This window comes from Hibiscus syriacus, unplaced genomic scaffold, assembly GCF_006381635.1.
Source record: "Hibiscus syriacus cultivar Baekdansim isolate YM2019G1 unplaced genomic scaffold, ASM638163v2 tig00111539_pilon, whole genome shotgun sequence".
Lineage (NCBI taxonomy): Eukaryota > Viridiplantae > Streptophyta > Magnoliopsida > Malvales > Malvaceae > Hibiscus > Hibiscus syriacus.
The window spans coordinates 62,346-69,939 of record NW_024063113.1 but is presented as its reverse complement, the minus strand read 5'-3'; the positions used below and the strand labels follow the sequence as shown (position 1 = coordinate 69,939).

The 7,594-nt window shown below is 34.5% G+C and overlaps 1 pseudogene; it reads left to right on the top strand.

The window, feature by feature from the left end:
- The first annotated feature begins 1,533 nt into the window (after positions 1 to 1,533).
- LOC120164460 lies at positions 1,534 to 5,957 on the top strand (annotated as a pseudogene).
- Positions 5,958 to 7,594: the final 1,637 nt, after the last annotated feature.

The window sequence follows — 7,594 nt, the reverse complement described above, 5'->3', positions numbered from 1 at the left end:
TAGTTTTTATTTATTATATATATATATAATATAATATAATAGATTATTTATATTATGGATTATTAGATTTTGTATTTCGAACTTTTAAATTTTATGTTCGGATGTTAGAGTATGTAATTCGAAGTTTTAAACATTTAAATTTATGTATATTTTTTTTAAATTAATAATTTGAAAATAAAAAAATTCGGGTATCGAGTACCCGGTCTTGATCGAAACACGGGCCGAGAAATTACCGACCCTAATATTTCGAATACCTTATAATCGGGTACCCGAATTTACACACCCGACCATTCCAAACATGAATCACGCGGGAAGCACTGCTTGAGAATTCAACCTTAAGTCCGTAATATGAAAATGGGATGCACTTAGAAGTCATTGGACAAAATTCCCTAACCACGATGACTTTTTGCATTAATTAAGGGAGCGGATAAGGTATCCACTTCATTTCCACGTAAATTTTGCTTCCAAGTCACACCATCTGCTGTGGGACATGAAAACTTCCACCCAAAATAAAGGCAGATCTATAAATCGGTCAAGTCATCAAAAATATTTATCTTGTCTTGTTTTATATAAATTTAAATTTTGATATTTATCTGTAAAGTATAATACTTATTTTTTGGAATTCCAAAATATTTTAATTATCCATTAATGCATGGCAGCATTGGTTAGCATTTCTGGCAATTAATTAATTTATGTTTTTAAATAAATATTCTTATGATCTTTTACACATAAAAATAATAGTATTTGTGTTTCGAGAGGGCTCACACTAAATCTCTAGTTTTTATCAACCAAGATTTAGTTTCAGTCTTCCCATATAACTTAAAATTATTTAATCAAAGCACAAACTATTTTTAAAAATTCAAATATGAAATTAGTTTTTGCATAATTTTCCTCTCGAGGATGTTGCAGTTTAGGAAATAATTTTAAAATGTGTTATGATTTAAATAATAATTATTAAATCTAATTATATTATTAGTCAATGCGTATATATAAGTCATAGTTTTTTTTTCATTATTTATTTCGCGTGCTTGATGAGTTATATCGGACACAAGTTGCAATGATGAAATGGTTTTACCTAAAATAAGACCAAATTAAAAATGTATATTGATTAATTAAAACACTTTTTATGTGACCTGGGCAAATTATTATTTTTTATCTCTTTTAAAAGTAAAATATAATTAATCGATTATTTTCATCAAAAAAAATATAAATTAATTATTGGATAATGAAAATATAATTGTATAAAAAAACGAAAAAAAAACTAATTGTGTCCATTAATATGTCCAGTTCCGGTTCCCAAATCAGACGTTGAGAAGTCCGTGTCCTAACTGCGTCGTTTGGTAACAGCAAGCGGTCATTTGTCTACACGTGCTTTTACTGGCAATTACCGGGAAACTTTACACACTGTTGTTACAGAAAAAAGGAGATTTTTGTTTTCACTTTTTATTTCTTTTTTCAAGTCATTTACTCATTTTCTTCTCAAACGCTATAAGTACCAGATCCTCGTAGACTTACAGCCTTTCTTCTCTTCGTCTTCGTCCTCCCATCTCATTGTGTCTCCCTTTTCCTACCATTTTCGCCGGTCATTCTCTGAGTTTCGCCGGAGAATTCATTTTAGAGACATTTTTTAGGTCTGGAGGTTCGTTTTTATTTTTTTTAAAGCTAATATTTTTTTGCGCAGGGGTTAATTTTTTTTTTGTTAATTCATGTTTTGGATGAGCTTCAGATCTGTTTTTTCCCTTTCGGTGGATTAATTTGCAGTATTTCCTTTTTCATGCTCTTTGTAGGCATCTTCATGATTTTCCCGTTGATATTTTTTTAAAAATATTGAATTTTTTTCTCATAGTCAAATATGCAATTAAAAAAAATGTACACAGCACGATCCATTTTTCTATTTTTTTTTAAATATTTGTGTGCGTCATTCCAAATCCATATCTTATATATAGTAACGATGGTTGGGGGTTAGTTGTTGTAAATTTCCTTTATTTTTCAACCATCTTGGTAATACAATGAACAAGAGTTTCGATTTATTCGATCCCTGTTGAATAGGATTTTTCATTTCATTAGCTTTATGAATGCACTCGTATTAGCATTTCAGATTTTCAGTGTCTCTATTAAAGCAGTTTCTTTGCTATTCTTAAGGGGGTTGTACTTTGTTGTTTATCCTAAACATTTGCGGTTCTAATCCTTTGTATCTTTTGTCTAAACTGTAGATCTCTTATTCTGAAACTTGCGAGCTTCGTTTTTGATCATTGGAGACAAAGAAAATGGACGGGGCTAAAGTAACGGGGCTTAGAAATGTGAGCTCAACTTGCTCGATCTCTGAAACAGAAGACTATGATCTCTCACGCCTCCTTGATAAGTCAAGGCTTAACATCGAGAGGCAAAGATCATTTGATGAGAGATCGCTGGGTGAGCTCTCTAATGCTCTATCTAGAGGAGCTCATGACAACTACGAGAGCACGCACTCGCCCGGCTGGAGGTCCGGTTTCAATACCCCAGCCTCATCGACTAGAAACTCCTTTGAACCGCACCCCATGGTGGCTGAAGCATGGGAAGCTCTCAGGAGATCTTTGGTGTATTTCAGAGGTCAACCAGTTGGTACCATTGCCGCATATGACCATGCTTCCGAGGAAGTTTTGAACTATGATCAGGTAAGATTTAAAGATATTCAAATTGTTGTTGAATATGTATGGAATTGTAAACTATGATCCTGACATTTATAATTGCTTATAATGAGTGTTAGTTATTCAATCTAAAGCTAATTGCTAATTATTGAAAGTTTAAACCTGAATATTTGAGGTCATAGCAAACTATAAAGCTTAGTTGAATGTAGTATAAATCATTTAATAGTAAATACCTTGATCCAAGTTGGGTGACTTTGATTAGGTAAAACTTCAAGTCAAACATTTGCTAGAATTGAACTTTAACTTGAAGAGAGATTTCTGATTGCTAAAAGTGGGTTTGATTAGTTAAAAGATATTTGTTGTTATTTTTAGTACCGAAAATCCGTTACGATTTAGTCAGTTGAAACATTGAAATCCTCTAAGACTGTTTCGTTCGGATTTTTTTGTCAGGTTTTTGTTCGAGACTTTGTACCCAGTGCTCTGGCTTTTCTGATGAATGGAGAGCCTGAGATTGTTAAGAGCTTTCTCTTGAAGACTCTTCAGCTTCAAGGGTGGGAGAAAAGAATAGATAGATTTAAGCTAGGGGAAGGAGCAATGCCAGCTAGCTTCAAAGTTCTCCATGATCCTGTACGTAAATCAGATACAATTATCGCAGATTTTGGAGAGAGTGCTATTGGAAGAGTTGCTCCAGTTGATTCTGGATTCTGGTGGATCATTCTGCTCCGTGCATATACAAAATCTACAGGGGATTTATCTCTAGCTGAAACACCTGAATGTCAAAAAGGGATGAGGCTCATACTTACTCTTTGTCTATCAGAAGGATTCGATACATTCCCAACCCTACTTTGTGCTGATGGATGCTCTATGATTGATCGAAGAATGGTAAGCTGTCCGTCTAGTCTTTTCTTTTTCCTTTTTCTGTCGTGCATGTATATGTGCTTGCCTGTTCATACATTTAATGTCCTTTACTGATTTTATAGTATGTTTAATTTAATTTGAGACATGTAATGCATATGAGAAATTAGAAGTAGCAGTTGTTATGAAAATTGAAATTTAGATATAACGCACACTATTCATGGAAGAAAAAGGCATGGCTGATAATTTATTGCTGTTATTGATGAGTGGTGGAGAGAGTGGAGAAGCATGAGCTATTGAAATCAATCTCCTAATGTCTTTGTAAGATATTGAATTAAATGATTTCAAAGTATGTTCCATTAATTATATTATCACATGTATATTTGGGGGAAAGCGGTATAGTCAGTTTACGAATGAAACATTGTCTCAAATGCTGTTTTGGCCTTAGTGACGGTGCAGTGATAATGCTATGTGGTCTTAAATAGAACAGTTATTGAGAATCTTACCAGATACGACCAGATATTTTGGATGTTCTGAACATTAAAAAAATTTCATGCTCTGGTTCTGGGTTCATGTCTATTTCTATTAAGGTCTAGTTAGTCTGTCCTTTTAACTAATGAATGTGATGCTAAGATTCCAAGTAAAATGTTCACAAGATCTCGAAAGCTTGGTGCTATTCCTTTGTAGCAGAGATTTAAAGGATAGTACATGACAGATTAGGGTTGAGTAGCGGGAAAAAAGTTATGGATAACAATAATTTAACATTCCTTAAGCAGTTTGCTAGGCTGTTAGATAATAGGGTAGACAACAACGGTGTTAGATTTAGGTGGTAAAAGTGATGCAGATTTTGATTATCTTTATTTAATTATTCTAAAGATGAATGAGCTGTTTCAGAAATGAAAACCATTTAAGGAAATGGTTCTTTTCGATGATCAGATCCATATTAATTGCTAGTGACTTATCCTGTGAAGATCCACCTTGGTTCTCATCATTGGAGAAAATATCTGTTAATACATGCGTGTTTATTTTGTATTGTGTGATAAAAACATGATCGTTTTTCTTCGGCATTGACAGGGTGTTTATGGTTATCCTATTGAAATTCAAGCACTTTTCTTTATGGCATTGAGGTGTGCTCTATCATTGCTGAAGCATGATGCAGAAGGCAAAGAATGCATTGAAAGGATTGTTAAGCGTTTACACGCTTTGAGTTATCACATGCGGAGTTACTTTTGGCTTGACTTCCAACAACTAAACGATATTTATAGATATAAAACCGAGGAGTATTCTCACACTGCGGTAAATAAGTTTAATGTTTATTCCTGATTCCATCCCAGACTGGGTATTTGATTTTATGCCAACACGCGGTGGCTACTTTATTGGCAATGTTAGTCCTGCAAGGATGGATTTTTAGATGGTTTTGTTTGGGCAACTGTATAGCAATTCTATCTTCTCTTGCAACTCCGGAGCAATCAATGGCTATAATGGACCTTATTGAGGAGCGTTGGGATGAGCTTGTTGGAGAAATGCCACTAAAAATAGCTTATCCCGCAATAGAAAGTCACGAATGGCGAATCGTAACTGGTTGTGACCCGAAGAACACGAGATGGAGTTATCACAATGGAGGATCTTGGCCAGGTAAGGCCTTTTCTTTCTAATCTATCTTCACTTCAGTGCTTTTGATCTTATGAGAAAGGATATTCATATTTGTTATTAAACAGAAATTTCTTGGTGCCATCTTTCAAAACTATGAAGCTACAAAGTTATTGTGTTTTAGATGATTATGTCAAATGCACATTACACAAATCCAAAGGCATGAAATACGTATAAAAGAATGATTATCCATAAATTCTTCGAACTGATAAACATGAACATTGTTGTTTGTTGTATTTGTAAATTGTCCTTTTCCATAATCCTGCAATTAATTTCTCCCTATTCTGTATGCAGTGCTTTTGTGGTTGCTGACAGCTGCTTGCATAAAAACGGGAAGGCCTCAAATTGCAAGACGAGCAATTGACCTTGCCGAGACACGGTTGTTGAAAGATGGATGGCCTGAGTATTATGACGGCAAACTCGGGAGATTTATCGGTAAACAGGCCAGGAAGTTTCAGACATGGTCAATAGCAGGATATTTAGTGGCAAAAATGATGCTGGAGGATCCATCTCACTTGGGGATGATTTCTTTGGAGGAGGACAAACAAATGAAGCCATTGATAAAGAGATCATCATCTTGGACCTGCTAAACCTCTGTTGTATCAGTAGGAGTCTTGCTTCTTTAAGTTACGTTTTTTAAGTCGTGAAAATAGTGGGGAAAAAAGGAAGTCATTTTTGCAGCCATGGCTGATGGCTCTTGCAGTGTTTTCCATTTCAAGTATACACTAAAAGGAATTATGTTTCGTGGAGGCAGATGCCATATCTATATGTACCGAATTACCTGAAAATAAGTTACATTTATTGATTTCAAGCATGCAATTTCAATTTTTAAACCTCTCTCAATATTTAATCATAACTTCATCTTTGACCATAAATGCATATTTTTGTATAAAAAAGGTGAGGAACTTTAAGCTTCTCATTGGTTTTTTGACACAGAGGAAAGCATATTTTTAGGACATGTTATTGGCATGTATGGGGAGTTAAAATATCCAACGGTTTGGTGAAACCGGCAGAATAAGAAGTGGCGGAAGATAGAGACAAGAAGAGTTTGAAGAAAGCGAGTTTGTTGGATTGCTATATGAAGTCAACGTCAGTCAATGCTCCACCTACCACAAACATTGTATGGGGGACCATGCGATGCGATTCCTGGTAAAACGCCAAAACGTCGTGGGAATCCAAGGCTCTAAGCCACTAGTTTCGACCTTACAGATCCTTCAATAGCTACATTGATTCCCAAGGACAAAGCTTCGAGCTTGGGTTTAACACAATTATAATAAAGTGAAATTTCAGACAAATTTAAAAACATGTCTAATCTGATGAAAGAAAATCACTTCCACACCTGAGTATATATCTAGTTTTGTTTAGTTCAACACTGACTGATACCGATTAGTGGCTAAACACCGTGAGTCTAAAGAATTATACTTGAATAAAGTGTTTAGTTTTATCATGATGAACACTGTTTGTGTGATGCTTACGGTTGATTGATTATCACAGGTACGGTGAGAGATCGAGAGCTTTTGGGTCCACAGCCAGCTTTCATCTCCGATCAGGCGCTGCCATCTTTGTCGACAATGTGAGCAAACGAATCCACCACTCAACGCTGAAGGAAGCTTTCTTGATGTACAACCAGGTTTTGGACGTGTTCATAGCATACAAGAATCATAAGACTGTCACATGTGTAACAATTTGATTGGAGAAATAAATTTATTAAATTAAATTTAAATTATGACTTAATTAAAGTTTATCTTGGTGATCAGATTGAATTGATTATAAAATCTAGGGGATTTAATATACAAATTTAATACATGAATAAAATAAAAGATTTTAAATTTAATTCTAAAATTAAGGTATTAGTCAACTTAAAAACATAATCAAGATCAAATTGAAGTAAATGAAAATTTAAGAAAATAAATCATATACAAGTAGTGACAAAAATAGAAGAAAACAAAACAGGATTTCAATGCTGCGAATATGTAACTTTATAAGGATCCCTTCCCTAATTATACTAATTTTATGAACTGCCACGTAGACACTTCCGTTAAGTGTTAATGACTGGTGACTATATTGAAATTATTTAAATAACTTAATGGTTATATTAACGCAAATTTAAAAATAATGGTCATTTCGCGACCAACACATATTTATGCGGTCATTTTTATAGTTTACCCTAAAAACAATCATCTAAAGAAATTGAAAGGCAAGGAAGCCTCTCGAGCTCCTGTGTTGTTCAACCCCACAACTAATTTGAATACTCCAGGGCCTTCTATGTCTGCCTATGGGTCTCAGGGATGTAATTTCGAATGAAGCCCTTGTTAATTGCGAAGTCGATCACAATTTAAGAGTGCATTTTGATGCTTCTGATCTCATGTTTCTGGCCCATTTGGAGGGTCTCGAGAGAGAGCATACATACCTTGATTAGTGTTTCAGGTCAGGCTTTTCTTTGCTCATCATGTCCTCATTTA